Source organism: Haliotis asinina, chromosome 1 (assembly GCF_037392515.1).
Source record: "Haliotis asinina isolate JCU_RB_2024 chromosome 1, JCU_Hal_asi_v2, whole genome shotgun sequence".
NCBI lineage: Eukaryota > Metazoa > Mollusca > Gastropoda > Lepetellida > Haliotidae > Haliotis > Haliotis asinina.
In genome coordinates, this window is record NC_090280.1 from 66,192,978 (window position 1) to 66,209,702 (window position 16,725).

Below are 16,725 nucleotides of genomic sequence, written 5' to 3' on the forward strand. Positions count from 1 at the left end.
GCGGTGCTGTCTAAAATCACAATATGTCCGCCGGACAATCAGAATATGTTCGCTGGAGCGGATGGTTGTACTGGTGACAAAAAGCCCAAACCCCTGGAATGTACACGATTTGGTATACGTAGCAGTGGTATGGCACAATACTGATTAATACATGCCGCTCGCTGGCTCACGGTGATATTCGTCAGAAAGTCGGAATCACATTGTTGTAACTGAGGAGCATCGTATATGACAAATCACGTGACTCCGTACATAATAATCATTTGATCACACAACAAGATTTGGCAAGCAGACAGGATTAAGTCAACATGGTACTGACCGAAACTGGAAGACTTTGACTACATAACCCGAATCTGAGCATTTACCTCGTGGAACAATTTCACACTTGAGACCGGAAGTTCCCACGGGGCATTGGCATCTGCAGGTGCTTCCAAATGGCCTGTTGATTCCGCCGTTCTGGCACTCCCTCTGGTCGCAAGCTTTAAGACAACTTACAATTACACTTCACACACACACACCTTGTAAGTACAAATGAAATTTGTGATAATCTAAACGAGTCCATAACAGAAATGTATGATAACTACGATGAATGAATGAGTTCTTGTTGAACCAAAAATCTCCACTAAATTCCTGACAAATTCATTTTGATGCCATCATCAGTCCATATTGTAGTGGAAGGAAGTCCTTTTCAAAATACTTTACAAAAGATTGAGATTTAAATGATAATAAATAAAAATCTCATGATCACATATGCTTCACGTATTCCTCTACACACTTGGCCACATTTATCATCGTTTCGAAGAAATAAGCCTGCACCTATTTGTAAAAGCCGAAGGCTTTCTTACTGCCTGGCTTAATACTACTGGGCATGCGCAGTTACACTGTGTGTTTGATCATGGGAATCCTCCGTTTTGACATGGATTTGATGCATACGCGGAAACCATCAATTTGTTTTCACATGTTGTAACAACTCGTCTTTGACATGTCGCCAGCTGCACTAATCTTGTACGGAAGTTAAACCCATTTGACTGAAAACTCGTTCAAAGTGACGTTCCACTCAACTACCCCCAAACCCTTTACAGTGGGCTATGCTGACACTCACTGTCACACTGCTCTCCTGTATATCCTTGGTTGCACCGACAGAAGCATGGCCTGTTGGCTGTGGCCTCGACCAGGGTACCAAACCGACACGTCAGCGAGCACCTGAGCCGGGAATCTGGGGGAGAAGTTCCACATTACATAAATAGTAGTCGGGGGAGACTGAAGTTTATCTCATCCAGTGATACTTGTATGTAAGTATTTTCGGAGGTAATTATGTGTTTTGTTTCATAAGAATAGATCAATGTTCTATTTATGAAGTATTTTTGGTGATACGTGCTATGGAGTTCTGAAAACAGGGAAGACTAAGAGTAGTTCCGGAATGAACATCTTTAATAAAGTCATTTTTTCATTCCGGTGAAATATAGTTGTTATGTTTTAGGAAAATCAGTACTATGAAGGTTTAACTGTAATAATTGGTCGCACCTATTTCACACTGGTTACCAGAGAAATCAGGAAGACAAGTGCATGGACAGACGCCATTGGATGGTCGAGGGACACGCTGGGGGGTTCCCCCATTCAAACAGATCTGGCTACCATCGCAGACTAAAGGAAAAGATAACGTTGCAAACACCGTCAGAAAGATCTTGTATACTTCATTTGAACGTCATGTACAAGCGTTATTATGGGTACATCACAGCTGTAAATGCCATGAAGTCAATCACATACAGTTAGTCTCTGTTACATTGACACAGTAGTCACTGCAAGATCGTTTTGTTCTGAGAAATTTTGGTCAGAAATCTTTACGGAATCTCACAGTAACAACGCAAACTTGACAACACAGAACTGATCTGCAGAGCGCAGGAAGAGTTCTCTTCTTGTGTTCCTAAGGTTGAAGTGTTTTTTTTTAATTACTCGACACAATGGAAAATATCGTTCGCTTTAAATTATTTGGTACGAGGAAAGGAGAGAACGAAAAAATTGTGAAAGTTCTTACATGGTGTTTCACAGCGACCCCCTGTGTAATCTGAGGGACAAATACAGACACATTGGCCGTTCTGCTGGCTGACACGTCCGTTGTTAAGACACGAGAATGATGCACATGGGTCGACTGAAAGCAATCACGATCATTTATCACCCTCATGATGAGTCTTGCAACGAAGCTATTGCAGTTGAAAAAGCTTCATTTCCTCAAACATACGTTATTCCATGTGTTTGAGGACCATGCGGATGATACCTGTTCCCTCAGTCCTTATACAAGCGGACCCCTTGTCAAAATAAACATGTTTTAAAGTAAACGACTGCTGTTTTACAATTTCCATACCGTCGGTGCTCCTCATTGTGATGTTAATACCAGACTTGTATATACACGTGATGAAGGAGCAAGTATTAGCTCCGACACGTCGTGTACAGAATGAAAAGATGTTGCTATCCATAAAACTTACACTAATCTTGTACGGAAGAAAAACCCACCCCATTTTTCACCTCACTCTATTCTATCTAGGACCTCAAGAACCCGATCGATCACCGTTTCTTCACCACCTGAGCTAGTATCTTGATCTGAACTTGTAAACATTTACTGGCTTAATTAAAGGGTTGTCCTGCAGCGTAGTTATGTGAGGCTTTGACTTAACTGAAATATCGTTCAAAGTGACGTTCCACTCAACTACCCCCAAACCCTTTACAGTGGGCTATGCTGACACTCACTGTCACACTGCTCTCCTGTATATCCTTGGTTGCACCGACAGAAGCATGGCCTGTTGGCTGTGGCCTCGACCAGGGTACCAAACCGACACGTCAGCGAGCACCTGAGCCGGGAATCTGGGGGGAGAAGTTCCACATTACACAAACAGTAGTCGGGGGAGACTGAAGTTTATCTCATCCAGTGATACTTGTATGTAAGTATTTTCGGAGGTAATTATATGTTTTCTTTCCACAAGAAAAGATCAATGTTCTATTCATAAAGTATTTTTGGTGATACGTGCTATGGAGTTCTGAAAACAGGGCAGATTAAAAGTAGTTCCGGAATGAACATCTTTAATGAAGTCATTTTTTTCATTCCAGTCAAACACAGTTGTTATGTTTTGGGAAACTCAGTACTCTGAAAGTTTAAATGAAATAATTGGTCGCACCTATTTCACACTGGTTACCAGAGAAGCCAGGAAGACAAGTGCATGGACAGACGCCATTGGATGGTCGAGGGACACGCTGGGGGGTTCCCCCATTCAAACAGATTTGGCTACCATCGCAGACTAAAGGAAAAGATAATGTTGCAAACACCGTCAGAAAGATCTTGTATACTTCATTTGAACGTCATGTACAAGCGTTATTATAGGTACATCAGACTTGACAACACAGAACTGATCTGCAGAGCGCAGGAAGAGTTCTCCTCTTGTGTTCCTAACCACTACTTGTTGATTTGACTTATTTTTAATTACTCGACATCAAAATATGATTCAAATATGCATATAATAGACATAGAGACACAAGCACACATACACATTCACCACCACCACAAATGAAAAACAAATGATGGTGGGGTAGCAAGGATCAATTGCTGGTTCGGGACAATATCCTTGAAGAGGCAGAAACTTTATCATCTTAACCTCTAAGCAGAAACGACTACGATTCTGTACCCCACGAATGGACCATTCAGTCACATGAATGTATTCATCCCTCTGAACAATCACATCACAATCACAATTTACTCAGATGTTAAATGACCAGCTGGTCAACCCAGCTTGAGATGCATTACAAGGCCAGGTGCTGATTTCAGAACCCATTTCCAGAAACAGGACTATTCACTTTTCTGTGTGCGTGTGTGTGTAGAAGGGACAAGGGGACAGAGGTGATAACGAGCTTACCCTGGATCAGGATCATCACCACCATCCACACTGCATCGGCATTAACAATAACATAACCATTCCAAGCGAATACTCCTAACAGAACAATAACGATTTTAGTTATTACTGATTCTGGACACCATTTTCATGTGCTACTCACCGGGTGTTTGGCAAAATTGCCCGCTAAATGGTACTGGGCATGCGCAATTGCACTGTGCGTTTGGTGATGGGAATCCTCCGTTTTGGCATGGGTTTGATGCGCACGCTGAAATGATCAACTTGTTTTCATATCAGATGTAGCAACTCGTTCTTGTACGGAAGTTAAACCCACCCCATTTTTCACCTCACTCTAGTCTTTCCAGGACCTCAAGAACCCCATCGATCACCGTTTCTTCAATCCCTGAGCTAGTATCTTGATCTGAACTTGTAAACATTTACTGGCTTACTTAAAGGGTTGTCCTGCAGCGTAGTTATGTGAGGCTTTGACTTAACTGAAAACTCGTTCAAAGTGACGTTCCACTCAACTACCCCAAACCCTTTACAGTGGGCTATGCTGACACTCACTGTCACACTGCTCTCCTGTATATCCTTGGTTGCACCGACAGAAGCATGGCCTGTTGGCTGTGGCCTCGACCAGGGTACCAAACCGACACGTCAGCGAGCACCTGAGCCGGGAATCTGGGGGAGAAGTTCCACATTACACAAACAGTAGTCGAGGGAGATTGAAGTTTATCCCATCTAGTGATACTTGTATGTAAGTATTTTCGGAGGTAATTATATGTTTTCTTTCCACAAGAATAGATCAATGCTCTATTTATGAAGTATTTTTGGTGATACGTGCTATGGAGTTCTGAAAACAGGGCAGATTAAAAGTAGTTCCGGAATGAACATCTTTAATAAAGTCATTTTTTTTCATTCCAGTCAAACAGAGTTGTTATGTTTTAGGAAACTCAGTACTCTGAAGGTTTAAATGTGATAAATGATCGCACCTGTTTCACACTGGTTACCAGAGAAGCCAGGAAGACAAGTGCATGGACAGACGCCATTGGATGGTCGAGGGACACGCTGGGGGGTTCCACCATTCAAACAGATTTGGCGACCATCGCAGACTAAAGGAAAAGATAACGTTGCAAACGCCGTCAGAAAGATCTTGTATACTTCATTTGAACGCCATGTACAAGCGTTATTATGGGTACATCACAGCTGTAAATGCCATGAAGTCAATCACATACAGTTAGTCTCTGTTACATTGACACAGTAGTCACTGCAAGATCGTTTTGTTCTGAGAAATTTGGTCAGAAATCTTTACGGAATCTCACAGTAACAATGCAAACTTGACAACACAGAACTGATCTGCAGAGCGCAGGAAGAGTTCTCTTCTTGTGTTCCTAAGGTTGAGGTGTTTTTTTTAATTACTCGACACAATGGAAAATATCGTTCGCTTTAAATTATTTGGTACGAGGAAAGGAGAGAACGAAAAAATTGTGAAAGTTCTTACATGGTGTTTCACAGCGACCCCCTGTGTAATCTGAGGGACAAATACAGACACATTGGCCGTTCTGCTGGCTGACACGTCCGTTGTTAAGACACGAGAATGATGCACATGGGTCGACTGAAAGCAATCACGATCATTTATCACCCTCATGATGAGTCTTGCAACGAAGCTATTGCAGTTGAAAAAGCTTCATTTCCTCAAACATACGTTATTCCATGTGTTTGAGGACCATGCGGATGATACCTGTTCCCTCAGTCCTTATACAAGCGGACCCCTTGTCAAAATAAACATGTTTTAAAGTAAACGACTGCTGTTTTACAATTTCCATACCGTCGGTGCTCCTCATTGTGATGTTAATACCAGACTTGTATATACACGTGATGAAGGAGCAAGTATTAGCTCCGACACGTCGTGTACAGAATGAAAAGATGTTGCTATCCATAAAACTTGTATACAGTGCATGTGGTGTGCTTGACATAACAGGTATGCAGCAATATGAACATATCCTCCCTGAAACCTGCATGGTAAGCCTAATAACCATACACATGATACAGCATTTGGATACACTGTGTGAAAATGTGAAAATAAACAAATAAACAAATGCCTGAAAACAAAATTCGATAAGATTACGGATGTACAATATCCTTTATGTTCAAAGCTAGTGCTGTATTATTAAAGATATTCATATTATAACAAGCTGAAAGTCAATATACAAAGCAAAACTGGAACATACATCAGCATATGTAAAAATAACAGATTAAAATGTGGCAAAACGAACCGCAAAAAGAGCACTTTCTGTTCAACAGGTAACATTTTATAATCCCGTAATAGAAAGAGGAACATTTTAGGCAGCCCCTACTTATATAAGGGAAAACCAGAAAAGAAATCAAGTCAGCTTGGTTTACCGAGTGTGAAAAGTAATACAATCAAATATATTCAAGATGTTCACTTCGATAGCATGAGAGGAAAGGCAGGGAGACTAGATATGTTCACGGTGTGCTCTTTTCCTGCAGCAGACCGTAGAGAAATATTTATAACATGCACAGACATAGACATGCCCATAACCCCGGCAAAGCGTCACACATTGAAACACGAGGTGTCGATATGGCGTCATCGTGCATATGGACAAAGAACCAGGCAGCATGTCTTAAACAAGAGGGACGAGTTAGCTTCAACATGCATACAGATAGTCAGTTCTTACGTAATGCACGAAAATGCCACCAAACCTCGTATCAACAAAGCATCACACGAGAAATACAAGGATACTGAAATGGATTCATCATTAAGGAAGAAAATTTGTATGAAAGGTTTGAACACTTCTTCACACATGTTCCGAACACAAAAAAGACATGCATAGTACAGGACAGGGACATCACATCATGCGGTCATACTTCCAGTATTCTCGCATCGCAGTCCAAAGTATCCGTCCATGCATGCACACTGGCATCTTTCCAGATCGATATCCCATGTACCCTCCCGGGAACAGTCGAGATCAGCAGCAGTGCACTGTGGACCTAATGCGCGTAAACAAAATGCGACGACAGAGTGAAAGGGACAACAGAGAAAAAGCAAAACGAATCACTCTTTCAGGAAAATATCCAGTATTCCTATTAAAACATCAAATCGGAGAGTAAACCAGTTCATCTTAAAGTAAACAGACAGCAGCATAATGCGGAAATTTCGCATTTGAACAGAATACTAACACGAGAAGACCTTTGAATGTATCAAGGAAAGAACATGTCGAACCTAGGGAAGACTAAATGAATGTGAATAGAAAGAGCTTTCCTCTTATGAATGAAAGGAAAGAGAATCCTACTCTGGTCTTCACAGGTGTCTCCAGTGAAACCAACTTTGCAGAGACATGTACAGGAACCGGTGTCCGTCTCTGCGGTTCCAGCTGTGTCACAGCTTAGACCAGGACAAACTGCAGACACGTCATCTGAAACATTGTCTTGATTGAAAAGAACTGTACTTGTCATAAATTATATTTAGGCTTCCAGCAATATCAACCCTTTTTTTCCGCAAAGTGAAGCATTTACATCATGTCCTAAATGCCAATGGAACCAACTGAACTGGTTGTTGTCACATGTGTGTAACGTTAGAAACTGTTATACCCCATTGACAGGAATCTCACAAGTACTCAGGTTTGCTGACAATAGCCAGTTGTTCACATCCCTGAGGATGGTACCATCTCTCTTACAGGTCTACTGTCCAGGCGGACTGGTCGGTGGTTGGGTTGGTTAGACCTAACCATAAGCAATTTTAGTCCCAATTAACAATGGAAGTCACATAACTACTAAATGAAACGAATCTAACAGATTCCGACCAGCTGTTTCTATGACTGATGCTAATCCAATTCAAATTATCAAGGCCTTTACTGAAAACTTGAAGGAAACTAATAGAGAGTGATATAGAAAAGAGATTAAAAAAGTAACTTAAAAAGAAAAAGAAAACAGAAAAAACACACTATTCAATTCCAGATGACAAAAATGTATAAGAAAGAGGAAATGCACATTGCACAGCCAATAGAGGGAAAGCAAGAGTTACCCCTCTGAAAAAAGTTCCCAGAATATCCACGTTTACAGGTATATCTACAGTAAATGGGTTACCAAAATACTACCTTCAGTGGTGAAGGAAGTGCACAGGATAGACCAAGTCCAGTGAAGAGGTGAAAAAGAGAAAGAAGAGTTACCCCTCTGACAAGAGTCCCCAGAATATCCACGTCTACAGATACATCTACAGTTCCTGATATCTCTCCTTGCTGTCCCCGCCTGGTTACAGTTAAGGCTGGTACAAGTTTGTCCAGGTGGGCCAGTTGGGGATGGAGTTGTTCGTGGTGGCACTCCTGGTCCTACATATGTATTTAGCACAAGGGTCAGTAAAACGATGGACGCATGAATGTAAAGATTGAAAGAAATTTCAAAATTGCTTAATGACAAAACTACCTTATATGATGATAGAAATGCACAGGATAGACCAAGTCCAGTGAAGAGGTGAACAAGAGACAGAAAAGTTACCCCTCTGACACGAGTCCCCAGAATATCCAAGTCTACATTTATACCTACAGTAAATTGGTTAGCGAGAATACTACCTTGTATGATGATAGGAATGCACAGGATAGACGAAATGAAGTGAAAAGGTGAAAAGGGAAAGCAAGAGTTACCCCTCTGACAAGAGTCCCCAGAATATCCACGTCTACAGATACATCTACAGTTCCTGATATCTCTCCTTGCTGTCCCCGCCTGGTTACAGTTAAGGCTGGTACAAGTTTGTCCAGGTGGACCAGTTGGGGATGGAGTTGTTCGTGGTGGCACTCCTGGTCCTATGCATTTATTTAGGACATGCTTCAATAAAATGTTCACTACCCAAATGCACTATGGCTTTGGAGATATTTATTGAATGAAATCTTGTAAAAACACAGAAGAAATCAGTGTCTTGTAGATGAAAGATATTAATATGATTGATGAAATACACATCGAAAAAGTAGAAAAGGGAAAGCAAGAGTTACCCCTCTGACAAGAGTCCCCAGAATATCCACGTCTACATTTATACCTACAGTAAATTGGTTAGCGAGAATACTACCTTGTATGATGATAGGAATGCACAGGATAGACGAAATGAAGTGAAAAGGTGAAAAGGGAAAGCAAGAGTTACCCCTCTGACAAGAGTCCCCAGAATATCCACGTCTACAGATACATCTACAGTTCCTGATATCTCTCCTTGCTGTCCCCGCCTGGTTACAGTTAAGGCTGGTACAAGTTTGTCCAGGTGGACCAGTTGGGGATGGAGTTGTTCGTGGTGGCACTCCTGGTCCTACACATGTATTTAGCACATGCGTCAGTAAAACAATGGACGCATGAATGTAAAGATTGAAAGAAATTTCTAAATTGCTTAATGACAAAACTACCTTGTATGATGATAGAAATGCACAGGATAGACCAAGTCCAGTGAAGAGGTGAAAAAGAGAAAGAAAAGTTACCCCTCTGACAAGAGTCCCCAGAATATCCACGTCTACAGATACATCTACAGTTCCTGATATCTCTCCTTGCTGTCCCCGCCTGGTTACAGTTAAGGCTGGTACAAGTTTGTCCAGGTGGACCAGTTGGGGATGGAGTTGTTCGTGGTGGCACTCCTGGTCCTACACATGTATTTAGCACATGCGTCAGTAAAACAATGGACGCATGAATGTAAAGATTGAAAGAAATTTCAAGATTGCTTAATGACAAAACTACCTTGTATGATGATAGAAATGTACAGGATAGACGAAATGAAGTGAAAAGGTGAAAAGGGAAAGCAAGAGTTACCCCTCTGACAAGAGTCCCCAGAATATCCACGTCTACAGATACATCTACAGTTCCTGATATCTCTCCTTGCTGTCCCCGCCTGGTTACAGGTAAGGCCGGTACAAGTTTGTCCAGGTGGGCCAGTTGGGGATGGAGTTGTTCGTGGTGGCACTCCTGGTCCTACACATGTATTTAGCACATGCGTCAGTAAAACAATGGACGCATGAATGTAAAGATTGAAAGAAATTTCAAAATTGCTTAATGACAAAACTACCTTGTATGATGATAGAAATGCACAGGATAGACCAAGTCCAGTGAAGAGGTGAAAAAGAGAAAGAAAAGTTACCCCTCTGACAAGAGTCCCCAGAATATCCACGTCTACAGATACATCTACAGTTCCTGATATCTCTCCTTGCTGTCCCCGCCTGGTTACAGTTAAGGCTGGTACAAGTTTGTCCAGGTGGGCCAGTTGGGGATGGAGTTGTTCGTGGTGGCACTCCTGGTCCTACACATGTATTTAGCACATGCGTCAGTAAAACAATGGACGCATGAATGTAAAGATTGAAAGAAATTTCAAAATTGCTTAATGACAAAACTACCTTATATGATGATACAAATGTACAGGATAGACGAAATGAAGTGAAAAGGTGAAAAGAGAAAGCAAGAGTTACCCCTCTGACAAGAGTCCCCAGAATATCCACGTCTACAGATACATCTACAGTTCCTGATATCTCTCCTTGCTGTCCCCGCCTGGTTACAGTTAAGGCTGGTACAAGTTTGTCCAGGTGGACCAGTTGGGGATGGACCTGTTCGTGGTGGCACTCCTGGTCCTACACATGTATTTAGCACATGCGTCAGTAAAACAATGGACGCATGAATGTAAAGATTGAAAGAAATTTCAAAATTGCTTAATGACAAAACTACCTTGTATGATGATAGAAATGCACAGGATAGACCAAGTCCAGTGAAGAGGTGAAAAAGAGAAAGAAAAGTTACCCCTCTGACAAGAGTCCCCAGAATATCCACGTCTACAGATACATCTACAGTTCCTGATATCTCTCCTTGCTGTCCCCGCCTGGTTACAGTTAAGGCTGGTACAAGTTTGTCCAGGTGGACCAGTTGGGGATGGAGTTGTTCGTGGTGGCACTCCTGGTCCTACACATGTATTTAGCACATGCGTCAGTAAAACAATGGACGCATGAATGTAAAGATTGAAAGAAATTTCAAAATTGCTTAATGACAAAACTACCTTGTATGATGATACAAATGTACAGGATAGACGACATGCGAATTGAAAAAGTGAAAAAGAGAAAGCAAGAGTTACCCCTCTGACAAGAGTCCCCAGAATATCCACGTCTACAGATACATCTACAGTTCCTGATATCTCTCCTTGCTGTCCCCGCCTGGTTACAGTTAAGGCTGGTACAAGTTTGTCCAGGTGGACCAGTTGGGGATGGAGTTGTTCGTGGTGGCACTCCTGGTCCTACACATGTATTTAGCACATGCGTCAGTAAAACAATGGACGCATGAATGTAAAGATTGAAAGAAATTTCAAAATTGCTTAATGACAAAACTACCTTGTATGATGATAGAAATGCACAGGATAGACCAAGTCCAGTGAAGAGGTGAAAAAGAGAAAGAAAAGTTACCCCTCTGACAAGAGTCCCCAGAATATCCACGTCTACAGATACATCTACAGTTCCTGATATCTCTCCTTGCTGTCCCCGCCTGGTTACAGTTAAGGCTGGTACAAGTTTGTCCAGGTGGACCAGTTGGGGATGGAGTTGTTCGTGGTGGCACTCCTGGTCCTATGCATTTATTTAGGACATTTTTCAATACAATGTTCACAACCCAAATGCACTATGGCTTTGGAGATATTTATTGAATGAAATCTTGTAAAAACACAGAAGAAATCAGTGTCTTGTAGATGAAAGAAATTAATGTGATTGATGAAATACACATCGAAAAAGTAGAAAAGGGAAAACAAGAGTTACCCCACTGATAAGATTCTCTAGAATATCCACGTCTACATTTATATATACAGTAAATTGGTTAGCGAGAATACTACCTTGTATGATGATAAGAATGCACAGGATAGACGAAATGAAGTGAAAAGGTGAAAAGGGAAAGCAAGAGTTACCCCTCTGACAAGAGTCCCCAGAATATCCACGTCTACAGATACATCTACAGTTCCTGATATCTCTCCTTGCTGTCCCCGCCTGGTTACAGTTAAGGCTGGTACAAGTTTGTCCAGGTGGACCAGTTGGGGATGGAGTTGTTCGTGGTGGCACTCCTGGTCCTACACATGTATTTAGCACATGCGTCAGTAAAACAATGGACGCATGAATGTAAAGATTGAAAGAAATTTCAAAATTGCTTAATGACAAAACTACCTTGTATGATGATAGAAATGCACAGGATAGACCAAGTCCAGTGAAGAGGTGAAAAAGAGAAAGAAAAGTTACCCCTCTGACAAGAGTCCCCAGAATATCCACGTCTACAGATACATCTACAGTTCCTGATATCTCTCCTTGCTGTCCCCGCCTGGTTACAGTTAAGGCTGGTACAAGTTTGTCCAGGTGGACCAGTTGGGGATGGAGTTGTTCGTGGTGGCACTCCTGGTCCTACACATGTATTTAGCACATGCGTCAGTAAAACAATGGACGCATGAATGTAAAGATTGAAAGAAATTTCAAAATTGCTTAATGACAAAACTACCTTGTATGATGATACAAATGTACAGGATAGACGAAATGAAGTGAAAAGGTGAAAAGAGAAAGCAAGAGTTACCCCTCTGACAAGAGTCCCCAGAATATCCACGTCTACAGATACATCTACAGTTCCTGATATCTCTCCTTGCTGTCCCCGCCTGGTTACAGTTAAGGCTGGTACAAGTTTGTCCAGGTGGACCAGTTGGGGATGGAGTTGTTCGTGGTGGCACTCCTGGTCCTACACATGTATTTAGCACATGCGTCAGTAAAACAATGGACGCATGAATGTAAAGATTGAAAGAAATTTCAAAATTGCTTAATGACAAAACTACCTTGTATGATGATAGAAATGCACAGGATAGACCAAGTCCAGTGAAGAGGTGAAAAAGAGAAAGAAAAGTTACCCCTCTGACAAGAGTCCCCAGAATATCCACGTCTACAGATACATCTACAGTTCCTGATATCTCTCCTTGCTGTCCCCGCCTGGTTACAGTTAAGGCTGGTACAAGTTTGTCCAGGTGGACCAGTTGGGGATGGAGTTGTTCGTGGTGGCACTCCTGGTCCTACACATGCATTTAGCACATGCGTCAGTAAAACAATGGACGCATGAATGTAAAGATTGAAAGAAATTTCAAAATTGCTTAATGACAAAACTACCTTATATGATGATAGAAATGTACAGGATAGACGACATGCGAATTGAAAAAGTGAAAAAGAGAAAGCAAGAGTTACCCCTCTGACAAGAGTCCCCAGAATATCCACGTCTACAGATACATCTACAGTTCCTGATATCTCTCCTTGCTGTCCCCGCCTGGTTACAGTTAAGGCTGGTACAAGTTTGTCCAGGTGGACCAGTTGGGGGTGAAGTTGTTCGTGGTGGCACACCTGGTCCTATGCATTTATTTAGGACATTTTTCAATACAATGTTCACTACCCAAATGCACTATGGCTTTGGAGATATTTATTGAATGTAATCTTGTAAAAACACAGAAGAAATCAGTGTCTTGTAGATGAAAGAAATTAATATGATTGATGAAATACACATCGAAAAAGTAGAAAAGGGAAAACAAGAGTTACCCCTCTGATAAGAGTCTCTAGAATATCCACGTCTACATTTATACCTACAGTAAATTGGTTAGCGAGAATACTACCTTGTATGATGATAGGAATGCACAGGATAGACGAAATGAAGTGAAAAGGTGAAAAGGGAAAGCAAGAGTTACCCCTCTGACAAGAGTCCCCAGAATATCCACGTCTACAGATACATCTACAGTTCCTGATATCTCTCCTTGCTGTCCCCGCCTGGTTACAGTTAAGGCTGGTACAAGTTTGTCCAGGTGGGCCAGTTGGGGATGGAGTTGTTCGTGGTGGCACTCCTGGTCCTACACATGTATTTAGCACATGCGTCAGTAAAACAATGGACGCATGAATGTAAAGATTGAAAGAAATTTCAAAATTGCTTAATGACAAAACTACCTTGTATGATGATAGAAATGCACAGGATAGACCAAGTCCAGTGAAGAGGTGAAAAGGAGAAAGAAAAGTTACCCCTCTGACAAGAGTCCCCAGAATATCCACGTCTACAGATACATCTACAGTTCCTGATATCTCTCCTTGCTGTCCCCGCCTGGTTACAGTTAAGGCTGGTACAAGTTTGTCCAGGTGGACCAGTTGGGGATGGAGTTGTTCGTGGTGGCACTCCTGGTCCTACACATGTATTTAGCACATGCGTCAGTAAAACAATGGACGCATGAATGTAAAGATTGAAAGAAATTTCAAAATTGCTTAATGACAAAACTACCTTATATGATGATAGAAATGTACAGGATAGACGAAATGCGAATTGAAAAAGTGAAAAAGAGAAAGCAAGAGTTACCCCTCTGACAAGAGTCCCCAGAATATCCACGTCTACAGATACATCTACAGTTCCTGATATCTCTCCTTGCTGTCCCCGCCTGGTTACAGTTAAGGCTGGTACAAGTTTGTCCAGGTGGACCAGTTGGGGATGGACCTGTTCGTGGTGGCACTCCTGGTTCTACACATGTATTTAGCACATGCGTCAGTAAAACAATGGACGCATGAATGTAAAGATTGAAAGAAATTTCAAAATTGCTTAATGACAAAACTACCTTGTATGATGATAGAAATGCACAGGATAGACCAAGTCCAGTGAAGAGGTGAAAAGGAGAAAGAAAAGTTACCCCTCTGACAAGAGTCCCCAGAATATCCACGTCTACAGATACATCTACAGTTCCTGATATCTCTCCTTGCTGTCCCCGCCTGGTTACAGTTAAGGCTGGTACAAGTTTGTCCAGGTGGACCAGTTGGGGATGGAGTTGTTCGTGGTGGCACTCCTGGTCCTACACATGTATTTAGCACATGCGTCAGTAAAACAATGGACGCATGAATGTAAAGATTGAAAGAAATTTCAAAATTGCTTAATGACAAAACTACCTTATATGATGATAGAAATGTACAGGATAGACGAAATGCGAATTGAAAAAGTGAAAAAGAGAAAGCAAGAGTTACCCCTCTGACAAGAGTCCCCAGAATATCCACGTCTACAGATACATCTACAGTTCCTGATATCTCTCCTTGCTGTCCCCGCCTGGTTACAGTTAAGGCTGGTACAAGTTTGTCCAGGTGGGCCAGTTGGGGATGGACCTGTTCGTGGTGGCACTCCTGGTCCTACACATGTATTTAGCACATGCGTCAGTAAAACAATGGACGCATGAATGTAAAGATTGAAAGAAATTTCAAAATTGCTTAATGACAAAACTACCTTGTATGATGATAGAAATGCACAGGATAGACCAAGTCCAGTGAAGAGGTGAAAAGGAGAAAGAAAAGTTACCCCTCTGACAAGAGTCCCCAGAATATCCACGTCTACAGATACATCTACAGTTCCTGATATCTCTCCTTGCTGTCCCCGCCTGGTTACAGTTAAGGCTGGTACAAGTTTGTCCAGGTGGACCAGTTGGGGATGGAGTTGATCGTGGTGGCACTCCTGGTCCTACACATGTATTTAGCACATGCGTCAGTAAAACAATGGACGCATGAATGTAAAGATTGAAAGAAATTTCAAAATTGCTTAATGACAAAACTACCTTATATGATGATAGAAATGTACAGGATAGACGAAATGCGAATTGAAAAAGTGAAAAAGAGAAAGCAAGAGTTACCCCTCTGACAAGAGTCCCCAGAATATCCACGTCTACAGATACATCTACAGTTCCTGATATCTCTCCTTGCTGTCCCCGCCTGGTTACAGTTAAGGCTGGTACAAGTTTGTCCAGGTGGACCAGTTGGGGATGGACCTGTTCGTGGTGGCACTCCTGGTCCTACACATGTATTTAGCACATGCGTCAGTAAAACAATGGACGCATGAATGTAAAGATTGAAAGAAATTTCAAAATTGCTTAATGACAAAACTACCTTGTATGATGATAGAAATGCACAGGATAGACCAAGTCCAGTGAAGAGGTGAAAAGGAGAAAGAAAAGTTACCCCTCTGACAAGAGTCCCCAGAATATCCACGTCTACAGATACATCTACAGTTCCTGATATCTCTCCTTGCTGTCCCCGCCTGGTTACAGTTAAGGCTGGTACAAGTTTGTCCAGGTGGACCAGTTGGGGATGGAGTTGTTCGTGGTGGCACTCCTGGTCCTACACATGTATTTAGCACATGCGTCAGTAAAACAATGGACGCATGAATGTAAAGATTGAAAGAAATTTCAAAATTGCTTAATGACAAAACTACCTTGTATGATGATAGAAATGTACAGGATAGACGAAATGCGAATTGAAAAAGTGAAAAAGAGAAAGCAAGAGTTACCCCTCTGACAAGAGTCCCCAGAATATCCACGTCTACAGATACATCTACAGTTCCTGATATCTCTCCTTGCTGTCCCCGCCTGGTTACAGTTAAGGCTGGTACAAGTTTGTCCAGGTGGACCAGTTGGGGATGGACCTGTTCGTGGTGGCACTCCTGGTCCTACACATGTATTTAGCACATGCGTCAGTAAAACAATGGACGCATGAATGTAAAGATTGAAAGAAATTTCAAAATTGCTTAATGACAAAACTACCTTGTATGATGATAGAAATGCACAGGATAGACCAAGTCCAGTGAAGAGGTGAAAAGAGAAAGAAAAGTTACCCCTCTGACAAGAGTCCCCAGAATATCCACGTCTACAGATACATCTACAGTTCCTGATACATGTATTTAGCACATGCGTCAGTAAAACAATGGACGCATGAATGTAAAGATTGAAAGAGATTTCAAAATTGCTTAATGACAAAACTACCTTGTATGATGATAGAAATGCACAGGATAGACCAAGTCCAGTGAAGAGGTG

At 41.8% G+C, this 16,725-nt stretch overlaps 1 pseudogene; it reads right to left on the minus strand.

Annotated features, from left to right (window-relative positions):
• Positions 1 to 16,725, minus strand: part of LOC137258534 (uncharacterized) — a 53,882-nt pseudogene that overhangs the window by 5,679 nt on the left and 31,478 nt on the right.